Source organism: Natator depressus, chromosome 10 (assembly GCF_965152275.1).
Source record: "Natator depressus isolate rNatDep1 chromosome 10, rNatDep2.hap1, whole genome shotgun sequence".
Classification (NCBI taxonomy): Eukaryota; Metazoa; Chordata; order Testudines; family Cheloniidae; genus Natator; species Natator depressus.
In genome coordinates, this window is record NC_134243.1 from 81,862,218 (window position 1) to 81,875,913 (window position 13,696).

Sequence of the window (13,696 nt, forward strand, 5' to 3'; positions counted from 1 at the left end):
TTGTCCAACACATAGCTTAAAACAAATGGAACGCCAGGGGTTCCCCCCATAGAAAAAGCAGGTTGGACCTGTAAACAGGCCCAAGAAGAGAATGAACAGGGGCATTAGTAAAAGGAGTCACATGGATTTTAAGACCCTATATTTCTCAAAGCCATGCTGGTCTTGCAGTTTTTCAATCTAAGGTTTGTCTACCACCTCTATCCCTGATTAAGCTCCTCAGAGGCCTCCCGCTTACAATGCTTTCCCTATTTCAGTTCCTGTTGTTTTCCCCATCTAGATTTCTGAGCTTCCCTTCTGTAGTATAAGTTTTGCCAAGCTAGGCCCCAGGACTTATTTTTATAGCCCCACTCCCTATCAGGGCAGAGGCCTGGGCCTCCCAGGTGCAGTCTATAAGTGAGGGAACAAATAGCTTCATCAGGCCTTAGAGAATCAGTACCACTCCTGCTGGCCAAACCCACCCACAGGTAAACTTCTTGGGAAAGTGCCTCAATCCAGTCTCAGACCACTAAACCAAAGTGACTCTGTCACAGAAATGGCCCACAAGAGTCAGAAGGACTCTAAATACGTAACTAGCTAACAGTTTGTGGTCTGACCTTTCCATAGTAGCCTAATAGATTAGTACCTGTGGTGAGGGGCGTGGCCTCCCTCCCAGCTGGACAGAGGGACAGCCACGACTGGCCCCTTGTGGGCAGAGCCAGGACACCCATGCCCGCCCCACTGGAAGCAGAGGGGCGGGCCAAGAACCAGAAATATAAAAGGTGGGCCGGGCCCTCCAGCTTCCTTAGGGGGAAAGAGTAGGATATCTTTTTCCTCCCGCTGGAGCTTAGATCAGACAGGGCCACTACAGTGTCTAAGACCTGGAGGAATTGCTGGTTGCCAGAGAAGCTGAGGCACTGTTGGGGCTGCCTTTAGCAGTTTACCTTGGTGAGATGAATGATGACTCTGGGACCCAGGTACCCCCTTGAATAGGGTTGCTACCTTTCTAATTGCACAAAACTGAACACCCTTTACCTGCCCCCTCTTTAAGGCCTTGCTGCTCCCTGCCCCACTTCAGCCCACCTTTCTCTGTTGCCTGCTCTCCCCTGCCCTTGCTCACTTGCCTGGGGCTGGTGTGCAGGAGGGGGTGAGGGCTTTGACTGTAGGTATGTGCTCTGGGGATGATGGGTTTGGGGTTCAGGAGAGGGCCTGGGGCTAGGACCAAGGGGTGTGGAGTTTGGGAGTGGGCCTTGGGGGTGTGGCCACTGGGATGGAGTTTGGGTACGGGAGGGGGTTCTGACCTGGGGCAGGGGGGTTGGGTTCTGACCTGGGGCAGGGGGTTCTGACCTGGGGCAGGGGGTTTGGGGTGTGGATGTGGGAGGAGGTTCTGACCTGGGGCAGGGGGTTTGGGGTGCAGGCTCAAGGCAGTGCTTACCTCTGGTTACTCCTGGACAGCGGCGCAGAAGGGCTAAGGTAAGTTCCCTGGCTCCATGCTGCACCAGGAAGTGGCCAGCATGTTAGGCCCCTAGGCAGAGGCATGGTCCAGTGGCTCTGTGCAGTGTGCGCACTGCCCCTGCAGCTCCCATTGGCCAGGAACTGCAGCCAATGAACGCTGTGGAGGTGGTTCTGGGGGGCGGAGCTTCCCTGGCTGCACCTCTCTGCCTAGGAGCCAGAGGGAAATGCCAGCCATTTACAGGAGCTGTGTGGAGCCAGGGCAGGCAGGGAGGCTGCTTAGCCTCACTGTGCCACCAACCAGACTTTTAACAGCCCAGTCAGTGTGCTGACCAGAGCTGCCAGGGTCCCTTTTCAACTGGGCGTTCCAGTTAAAAACCGGACACCTGGCAACCCTACCCTTGATTGGGAGTGTAGGAAGTGGCTCCGGGAAGCTGAATATAGTTTAGTTGTGTTGCTGACTGACCGCTGACTAGCATATTGTGGCTGGATTCCCTGCTGACCCAGTGGTGGACCACTGTCACTATTAGGATCCTGGGCTGGTACCTGGTGGAGTTGGGTGGGCCTGGGTCATCTTTCCCCCTACCACCTCACCTAGGGGTGGCAAGCCCCCAGTCTAGGCCAAGAGGCCCGGGTTTGTCAGCAGTCTGCCAGAGCCAGCACCCCTGACTGTTAGTAACCTGAGGGCCTGGGCTCTGAGGTTACTAACTGCTCTAACTCACTGAGTGGTGGAGGCGGTGGTGTTAATTCCTCCCTGAACCATGCCCCTCCAGAGGCCTTGTAGCAAGGGAATGCAGCCTCTCTCTCAGACACAGGGACAGCTGCGACTTCCCTACAGTATTCCTGCCTTGCACGTCATTCTGATTTATTTTTTGCCTGGCAGGAGAAGAGCGATTCAGTTCCATCAGTGAGCAGGAGCGTTGCACGAGGAAGTGTGATGAGTCGTGTCTCCCTCAAATGCTGCATGGACCATTGGTGTTCTGCGAGCATCCCAGTAAGCCAGAAAGTCCTCACTCACTGTGCCCAAGCTGTGGTGAGCTATACAGACCCTCTTTCAGGATTGCCAGGGAGGAAACTAACATGGGCTCCCTGAGCAGAGGATAGCCCAGAGCTGTATGAACTCAGAGCAGAGATGGTGTACGAACTAGTCCATTGTTGTGGCAAGGCAGGTGATTAAACCCAAGGTAAAGGAATGAGAGGTAGCTGCTGGCCTGTAATAGAGGAAATGCAGACTGGGAATAGCAGGTGGGATTCAGAAAGGTGCTTGGTGCTGAAAACCAGGTCTTAGCCACCTGCTGCGAATTCCCACTCAGCTGCTGTTGAACCCCTTAAGCACCTAAACTCACTCGGTGCCTATGCTTTTCCTCTGGGCATACGCACTGCAGCCTCATTCTAGACACGGGCACCTATATCCTGCCTCCGCACATGCTCTGCTGCCCCATAGAGGTGTCCAGATGCCCATCTCCCACCGAAGCCCCAAAGCAATTCACAAATGGGAAAGGAAGGCTTTTGGCGGCTCAAGCCCTGATCGAGGGCAGGAGGACGGGGCAGCCTTCCCTTATAACCTTTCGCCCTGAGGCCAGGGTACTCACCCAGGATGTGGGAGACTGCCAGTTCAAGTCCCCTCTCCTCCAGAAGGGGAGAAGGAATTTAACAGGTATCCACCACCTCTCAGGTAAGAGCCCCAACCTGTGGAGTCACAGATTATGGAGTCACTGACTTTCCTGGGCTCCATTAACATTTAATGAGTCAGTTGCTTAATTAAAGTGGAACAGCTTCAATAGGCAGGGCTGTCCCTAGGGGGGTGCGGGGCCCGGGACAACCCTCCCTCTCTGGCCCAAGCCCCTGCTCCCACTCCACCCCTTCCCCCAAGCCCGCCTTCCCACTCCTGCCCTGCCCCTGCTCCAAACCCCCACCCCACCTCTTTCCGGCTTCCGCCCCCTCCCCTGAGCAACACTGGGAGCTGGCGGAGCGGGGCAGGCTGGGATGCTCGCTGCTGGCGCCAGGCCCCCCCTCTAGTCCGCCAGGCTGCCCTGGACCCTGTGTCCCAAAACATGGGGCTCCCCAAAGTTTCCCTATGGACGGGACGGCTCTGTCAATAGGAGAGATTGCTGGAGTCCCATGTCAGAATATTCCATAGCCTAGTCGTTGGGACACTCACCCAAGAGATGGCTGGGCCATGTTCAAATCCCTTTCCCGCCTCAGAAGGAACCAAAACTTGAAAGTGCAGGTTTCCCACATCCTGGGTGACTACCTTTGCCACTAGGCTAAAGGTTATAAGGAGCACCTCCCCCTCCCAAACCATTTGTTTTAGGTCTCACACACAACTTTGGCACTGAATGCCTAATCTTCCCCTCCCCCCCCCCCCCCACAATGCATGGATCACAAGCAGAGGGAGGTGCTTTCCTCCGGCCCAGACTTTGGCACTGTGATGTTTTGGGGACCACCCATACTGGTAAGGACTTCCATCACCATCTCCCCTATAACTTCGGGGTGCCGTGGTGCCATGCAGCTATGGTTCAGAAGATTCTTGAAACCAGGACCCTGCCCACATGCACAAAGTCTCAGCCTGCAAGGAGTAAGTAGGCCAAGGTAACACCTACAGCTCTTCAGTCTAGAGTCTCCCCAAATCCATCCTCCCTGAGTGCTTAAGTATCAGACATTCAGAATGTTCTCCCTGGTTTGTCACCCCTGAAGGTGTGACACCAGCCCCCCAGTTATCAGCTGACTTTGGCGCGCACACTCCACAGAGTTTGCATACCAGCTAGCCGCTTGGGAGAAAAATAAACAATTTATTTAATAGAAAATCACAGATTCAAAGATTAAATAAAAAGGGGGAGCAAACATATACAAGGTATGCAGAAAATAAATAAAGATGCAACTTTAGATTTGACACTTCCATATTAGATAAAATCCCTTTTCTAATGCAAGTTGCCTTTGAACAGTTTCCTAGTGCACACCTACCGAGCAGGTGGATCCAGTGTTTCATGGACAGCTTCCTGTCCTCAGTCTCTGGATTTCACATCAACCGCCTTTCATTTTAATGGGATTTACAGGGCTGTTTTCTTCAGGCAGTATAATATTCAAAGTGGGGAAATTCCAGTTGTCTCAATGTCTTTCCATTAACTCGAATGGCCCATCATTGTCTTTTCCTGGGTTGCACAATGGATCAGTAAGTCTGCCCAGTTTTGTGTAAACACCTGGCTTGAGAGGTGTCTCCCTGTCTGATGAGGCTTTGCACTGCTGTGAGGTAGAGCCAGAGCTTACAAGCACAGTTGTCTATATACACAAATACATAGATTCATAACCAGGGCCTGCAACGATTATTAAATTTAGAACATTACAAGCTTTTATAAAAGACCTTGCTCAATATACTTCTGTAGTATGACGATACAGCATGCAACCAGTTGGTTCAATTGCTCATTCTCGGGGCCTATACCTTGGGTGTCAAGTACCTGTGACAATCGGGGCCCAAGAGAAGGACTGGGCTTTGATCAGCATCTCCCGGGGGCTGGCTTAGGTGGCTCCCAGCCTCGCGTGCTGGCTTTGTGAATCGCTGTCTAAGGCACCTAGCTGTCCCCATTCTTTGTAAAGGGAGCCTGGGTGCCTAATTCAGACTTTGGGGATCATGTGTTGTTCCTGTGGTTTGTTTTTGTTTTTTCTTCTAATTGCCTGAAAGTTGGGTGTCTCAGCACTCTGTGCTATCCTGCCTAAGTCCCTCTCTGGACCCCACCCAGCCTGCCTTGTGAAGGACTTGAACTTCAGTTACACACAGTCATTTTTTTTGGCAACATGTTGATCCCAGGTAGAAAGCTGGGCAAAGCCCACGCCCCTCTGTGAGTTTGGATTCACGCTCTGGCTCAGGAAGCCCAGGTTTGATGTTTGTTGGACTGGGATCAAACCGGCCTGAGTGCCCTATGGGCGGCCCTACTGGGAGCTCTCCAGGTAGGCTGCCCAGAATGACTCTTACTTCTTCAGACAATTTAATAGCCCTGTACAGACAGTTTCCCCATGACTGTATGCTCCTATCAGCACCTCATAGGTATAACTGTCCCATGGGCCAACAGCACCAAGGGAAGGGAGAACACGTAAGTGCAGGGATACTTTTCTCCAGTAACCAATACTCAGCCTTACACCTGCACAACCACCATTGGCTCTTTAGTCCCTATTTCATCCAAGACACTTACTTGTAAACCTATCTGATTCGTCTCTTAAAAATGTAAAACACTAGCCTGGAATCCAGATCACTGCCTGTGGAATCAGTCAGCCCAGCAGCCCCTACATGAACCCTGTTATTGAGTCCCTGAATATTCTAATGCTCCTGTGGCCCCAGAAAGTCATTAGCCATATGAGAGAGTGGAGAATTCTGAGAAGTCAGACCCTGCATTTTGAGAGCAAGCTCAGAAAATCCAGAATGCTGCTCTGGCTCACTACTGCCCTCTGCAGTTGATTCACATTATTTCTGATTCTTTTATTGTAAATATGAAACATTGATATTGCAAGAAGATTCTCTTTCTCTGAAACAGGACCCTGCGAGGATGGCAAGTGTCATGTGTTTTGTTCCCATTGGTTTGGGAATGGCCGGAGAACTCCACATAGGCCTGTATGACTTCATCTCAGAACTAAAAATTAATGGCAGCTTAGGTAAAAGCGATCATGCCTTGATCACATTTATAGTGTGCAAGAGGAATGAAGTCCAGGCTAGTTATATATAGATAGATACATGGTGCTCTAATAGGGCCAGTTTCACAGAACTGAAAACAATTATGTGCCAAATCAGCTGGTATGAAGAATTTAATAAAAAAATATCAGTGATAATTGGGAATTATTTAATAACTCCTTACTAGATGCCCCAAAAGAAAGAAGGATGTGCAGGGTAAGAAACCAACTTGGTTTAGAGGGGAAGTAAAGGCAGCAATAAACAAATAATATATAACAAATGGAAAGAAGGGGAATTTGATAGTAGTGAATATAAATGAGAAGCTAGGAACTGTAGAAAATTTAAAAGGGAAGCAAAGAGACACAAGGAGAAATTTATGGCCAGCAGGATTAAAGACAGTAAGGAATAGTTTTTAAAATTAGGAACAAAATTCTGACAATGGTATCAGTCCATTACTAGATGGAAACTGTAGAATTATCAATGATAATACAGAAAAAGAAGTGTTCAATAAATATTTCTGTTCTGTATTTGGGGAAAAACAGATGATATAATCTCATCATATGGTGATACTCTTTCCATTCTGCTAGTATCTATGGAGGATACAGAAGCTAGTATAGTCAGACATTTTTAAATCAGCAGGTCCAATAACTTGCATCCAAGAGTCTTAAAAGTTGTAAAAGAGCTTGCTGGACTGTTAATGTTGATTCTGAGTAACTCTTAGAACACTGGAGAAGTTCAAGACTGGGGGAAAATGGCTTTTGTGCCACTTTTTAGAAACAGTAAACAGGATGCTCCAGGTCATTGTAGGCCTGCCAGTCTGACATTGATCCTGGGCAAGATAATGGAGTGGCTGATGTGGGACTCAATAAATTAATTAATTAAAAGAGGGTAATAATATTAATTAACATGGGTTTATGGAAAATAGATCCTGTCAAACTAATGTGATGTCAAACCCCCAAAACTATAAGGGGGTTCAAAAAAGAACTAAATAAATTCCTGGAGGATATGTCCATCAATGGCTATTAGCCAAGATGGCCAAGGATGCAACCCCATGTTCTGGGTGTCCCTGGTCTCTGACTGTCAGAAGCTGGGAGTGGGTGACAGGGGATGGATCACTTGATGATTCCCTGTTCTGTTCATTCCCTCTGGAGCACCTGGCACTGGCCACTGTCAGAAGACAGAACGCTGGACCAGCTGGACCATTGGTCTGACTCAGTATGGCCGTTCTTATGTTTTTATGTGAGATTGCATGTTTGGTTGCTAAAGGTAATAGTGTTGATATAAGATACACAGACTTCTGTACGTGGTTTGACTTAATACCATGACACTTTGATTAAAAAACAAGAACAAAATTAACAGGGTGCACATTAAATGGATTGAAAACTGGCTAGCTAATAGGTCTCAAAATGTAATTGTAAACAAGGAATCACCATCAAGCGGGTGTGTTTCCAGTCAAGGTCCCACAGCGATCAGTTCTTCACCCTATGCAATTTAACACTTTTTATCAATGACTTGAAAGAAAACATAAATGATCACTGATGAAGTTTGTAGATGACCCCAAAATTGGGGAAGTGGTAAATAATGAAGATGGGTCTCTGTTTCAGAGCAATCTGGATCGCTTTGTAAAGTGGGTGCAAGCAAACAATGTGTTTTAATACAATTAAATGTAAATGTATATATCGATGAACAAAGAAAAGTACAGGATGGAGGACTCTATCCTAGGAAGTACTGACTCCGAAAAAAATTTGGGGGTCGTGGTGGACAATCAGCTGAACATGAGTTCCTAGTCTCATGCTGTGGCCGAAAGAGCTAATGCGATCCTGGGCTTCATAAACAGGGAATCTCGAGTAGGAGCAGAGAGATCATTTTATCTCCAGATTTGGCACTGGTGCAACCTCCGCTGGAATCCTGTGTCCAGTTCTGGTGCCCACAATCCAAGAAGGATGTTGATACATTGGAGAGGGTTCAGAGAAGAGCCACAAGAATTATTAAGGTTTCAGAGTAACAGCCATGTTAGTTTGTATTCGCAAAAAGAAAAAGAGTACTTGTGGCACCTTAGAGACTAACCAATTTATTTGAGCATAAGGTTTAGTGAGCTGTAGCTCACGAAAGCTTATGCTCAAATAAATTGGTTAGTCTCTAAGGTGCCACAAGTACTCCTTTCCTTTTTAAGAATTATTAAAAGATTAGAAAACCTGCCTTATAATGATAGATTCAAAGAGCTTAACAAATAGAAGGCTCAGGGGTGACTTGATCACAGTCTATAAGTATCTAGGTGGGGAACAAATATCTAATAATAGGCTCTTCAGTCCAACAGAGAACAGTCTAACAAGATCCAATGGCTAGAAGTTGAAGCTAGATAAATTCAGATTGGAAATAAGGTGTAAATTTTTGACAGTGAGGGTAATTAACAACTGGAACAACTTACCAAGGGTCATGGTGGATTCTCCATCACTGACCCTTTGTAAATCAAGATTGGATGATTTTCTAAAAGCTCAGCTCTAGGAAATATTTTGGGGAACTTCTATGGCCTGTGTTACACAGAAGGTCAGACTAGATGATCACAATGTTCCTTTCTGGCCGTGGAATCTGTGAGTATTTACAGAGCAAACAAAAGAAGTTTCATTGGATGGAGGGGAAACCATCAGACAAAAATCATGGTGCTAACAAGACACACACTAAACCTCACTGCTCACTCACTCTGTTTTTAGTAGTCTTTCATCTTTCATCACATTTTCTATTTAGACAGTAAGCTGGTTGGGCAGGGAACTTGGACCAAATTGTTCTCTCAGTTACAGGAGTGCAAAGTCCACTTGTTTCCGCATGTAATTGAGCAGGTTTTGGACCTGTGTCATAATACTTGTCTGTACAGCCCTTGCACATGCTGGTGTTCTACAAATCATTATCATGAGTAATAATGTGTGTGTGTTTTTAATAATATTCATTCCATCTGAACTTGTTTATGTGCTACCTATCAGCCACGATATTTTATTTGATGTGCTGTTCTTGTAGATGCAAATAATATATATTAGGTCAATATAAGATAGCAACTCCTCTGCCAATCTGAGAATCTTAATCCATATACTTAAGATTCCATCCCAATACTTACTCACTTTTGAAGAATCCAAAATATTCATGATTTCTCAGATCTGATTGGAAAAGCACCTATTTTTACAATTAAACAAAGAATAGACCCCACAGCATACTGAGGGGTGAGGTAAAAAGATGTGTAAGTCTTGATTTGCTGTGGGGCTAGAAGAGCAAGAGGGGAGAGTATAGAATTCTTTGAACATTTCAAAGTTACACTTATTCCTTACGTTGCTGGAAGGTATATTGATTGGTAAGCAGAGTTGGCCCAGAACTTTTTCTCCAAAACATCCCCTCTTCCAACTTGGTTTGGAGAAAGTGAATCTTTGTCAGTAAAGTATAAAGTAAAATCTGGTACCCTTCAAAACAGATTCCTCTGGGGAAAATCAATCTGCTGAAAATCTTCTTTTGGTGATGCAATCCGAGGCTCTTCATTGGCAATCACTCACCCAATAAATTACCAAGCAAGTCAGTCCAAGAAACAAGTCTCATAGCTCACAATCATAGTACTTAAAATAATCTCACTGCTGTTATTAAAGGTCTTCATTCTAGGGGGAAAATATGTATCATCTTGCTGGGAAGAAATAGGAGTGAGCTTTCACTGTACTAGCTGAACAGTAATTCCATCTGATGTTAGTGGGTTTAAATTAATACTTCTCTTTGGGATATTTATCAGTCGATAAGAACTTCTCTTTCAACTATTTTTATAACACAGGGCATATGTCTAGCTCTGATGTGCTCATACACAAATACATTTACTTAAATGCTCCTTCAAAAGGCTTTCAAGCAATAAGACAAACTTGATTATCAAAAAAAAAAAATTCTACAGAGACTTCATGTCAACTCAGAAGGCATCCTTTCCTCTTCCGTAAGAAATATAAATATAAGTGGACGCCCTTAGACTTAGCTCTAAGGGAATACTTAAGTTAGATCACCATGAGCTTCTTTTTTGAGAGCTGGGGTTATTCAGTCTTTATAAGATTCTCCTTTGAAATCCTTCCAAGTATCCTGTATTAATCACTGTATGCATCCTTTCCAATTCTGAGTATATGAATTATTTTAATTATTTCTGATGGAACTTCATCACTTGAAGAAAAAAAACTGCTTCAGACTCCTATTAGTGTGGGTTTAGAATGAGATCCTGCTTCATCCTTTAGCAGTACAGGAAGGTCATATTAACAAAACTTGCTCTGAATGGTATTTTCTCTGTATTCCTGGAAGTAACCTCACTAAAAATGTGTGTGTTCTCTATTGGTGCAGTACAGTTATATTAGTCCATGCTGGCCATTAGTGACATCCTACAGACAAACACCAAAGCTGTTAAGAAAAAGGTCATTTATCTCTTCCAAGTTTTATAGCTGTGTGTGCTCGCATGGTTAGAACGCCGTTATATTAATTTTATATAAAATAACATGTATTGATATGAAAGTCAGATTCCAAAATATAAGTTAAAGTCCATTTTAGCTGGAATTAATCAATTAAAATAGACCTACTCTTCTTTTAAAAGAGAAGAAAATTGCATTGGTCAGGAAAAGATAACATGACTTTGTTTCCGCTATAGAATCTAGGGCTTTTCACTTCATTTGCATAGTATGGGCCCCAACCAACAACCTTTCATAAACAGGTTCTGAAATAACCGAAGACTTATTTTCAGATCATAATTCTGTCCCTTTTATAAAAGTAATATCTTATTTCTTAATCTGATCCAAAACTCTTTCCAGTAATTGTGTCTAAGTGGAAGGGATAGGAAAACCACTTCCATTAAAGCATAAACCAATCCATGCTCTCACTCAAAACTCAAGCCTGCTTTTGGAAACTTTTTGATAGCTTTCCCCCCCTTCTTGAGTTCACCAAGAAACAGATGCATCAAAACATCATTTGAAAGGCTATTCTTGAAGGATTTTTGACCCAATGGGAATAAGGAATTCCATTTAAAGATTTCTAATTAGAGCCAATCAAAAAATGTTTGTGAAAATTTTGTCCCTGCTTTTGTCATGCTCTGGAGCAGTCCCTGGGAGGATCCCTTCAGTATGCCAACCCCACCGGACTTAGTCAGTAGGGTAAGCCACTTGGCTTCACTGTTCTTAGATGAACCTCAGAGCCTTCAGCACGCCTGTTTCTCACCGTCAGCTCCCTTCAGAAAGTTCACCCTAGTTGGACACCTGAAAGTAACATACATCCAAAGGGAGCAATGCACCCTCTCTTCAGCATCACAGCATTGTAAAAGCAGTTTATTAGATGTCTGGGACACAGCATAGAAAATCCCTGGTTAGCACAGAGAACAGATAGTTACAGCATGGTGAGCCCCAAGCCCAGAGCTCTCTGACCCCTCTTTTATCCCAGCAGCCTGCTCTTAATAACCTCCCATCTAGCCCTCCTCCTCAGCCCTTTGTTCTCCATCTGATGAAACATGGTTGGCTTTCTGTGGAGGAGTGGGCCTTTCATGGTCATTAGGTGCTAGGTACCAAATGTCCAGGCAATTGGAGTGGCCATTGTCTTCTAGGACTCTACATGGACATGGGTCCGGGGGCAGACAGTTAGGTGTCAGTCACACCTATATGTCTGGGTCTCTGGAAAGAGTAAACAACCTTTTCCCACCCCCTAGTTAACCATGCAGCACACTGAAGAAACTGAGGCACCCATCTGTGACAGGTTGCTCCCTCTTCTGTGATGCCACCTGATGTACTGGGGTATCACTGAGCCTGCCTGTTCCACCAACCTGGGCTCCCTCACCCTGTCCTGCTAAGCCAGGCCCTCAAGCCTCCTCTAGCACAAACACAGGTAGGGATACATCCAGCTGCAGAAAGGCAGACACTGAAATCAGCACTGCGTGGGAAGGCTTTCAGCTAAGGAATTGCCTAACGCTCAAATGCACATCCCCTCTGGAGTGTAAACCCAGAATTGTCTTGTGCTGCACAGAAATCTGTACAGCGTAAGCTCATGAAAATCACCCCCTCCCTCAATGTGGAGGAAGATATGCACAGCTTTTTGCCCCCCAGTTATGAATTGCACAAACTGGTGTATAGGAAACAAAAACAAGTTTATTAAGTACAAGAGGTAGATTTTAAGTGATTATAAGGGATAGCAAACGGATCAAAGCAGATTACCTTAGTAAATAAACAAAAACTGCAAACTGAACTTAACACACTAGATAGATAGGATATAAATTAGCAAATGCTCACCCTGAATGATAAAAAGGGTAGCAGATTCTTAAGGCACAAGCTGCCTTGGCTTTCCCAGGTTTTCATGCACAGCCAAAGATCCTACTAGCCTAGGACCATCACTTCCCACAGTTCAGTCCTTGCCATTCAGGTGTTTCCAGGTGTGTTGTTGCAGGGAGAGTAAGGTCCCCCCAGGATGTCATTGTCCCCCTTTTATATCTTCTTCCCACTTGCTGGAAAGCTCTTTGCTGTGAGCTGGGTCAAACAGTTCCCATCGTGTAGTGCTATCTCAAAGAAGTTTCTATTGTACACAGTTCCTGGGGTAACCCTTGTGCCTGTGTGCATTTCCTCCATGAGCCATTAATATTGTTTGGCCTTTTTACTGTTGTACCTGAAAGGCTGCTTGTGGGTTTGTTCAACCTCACAACGTGTTCAGTAACACATACATCACCAAACTTCATAACTTCACATACAACACCACACACAATCCAAGGAGATATTACTGTCTAGCAACACACAACTCATTTAAAACCCAAAAGAATGCAGTCCTCACCATATAAATCAAGCAAGAGATGCTGGCCAATCCAGCAGCACCCTCCCATGGCTCCATGAGGAATGGCAGTACCGCTCTTCTGAAGTCAAAATCATAAGCTCTCCCCCTAGGCAGAGGAAAGGTGCATGCTAAGGAACGTGTCTAGTAACCTTAATCTTCTCCCACCATTTCTTAGAGCACATACTATACATGCAGATAAAATTACATCATCACTTACCTGCAAAGAATATTAAACTGTTTTTTGTCTAAATTAGAAGCACGCTTTTAAAGGGTAAATTGGTTAAATTTACAATTAAGGAATAGTGAAGGAATAGTCAGAAGTCATCCCAAAAAGATATATGCAGAGAAGCTCCATACGCTCAAGGTTAAGTGTATCAAATCCATGGCAGCAGCAGCTGCTCGTAACTGCTGAGAGTCAGGGCTGGGCAAAATTTTTTGTACTAAAGCTTTTTTTTTTTTTGGCGGGGGAGGAGGGAGACAAAAAAAAAATGTAGATCCAGTGATATTGAGATGTTTTGCAAATCCCAGGATGCCAAGTTGTTTCAGTAAAAAAAAAAAATCCTAAAAAATTCCAAATAAGAACTTCAAGTCATTTTGAACCAAAACATTTTCAAAATTTCCTTTTAATTTTTTTAAACAATAAAAGTGTTTTAAATGGTCAAAATCAAAACATTTTATTTGACCCAAAATGTTTTTCACCCAATTATTTTAATGGCCAGCAAACCTAAAAACCCATTATTCACACAGTTCTAGTAAGCGCCACAGGTCTCAGTTTAATAAGCAGGAAATGCTACCTTCCCTCACCTG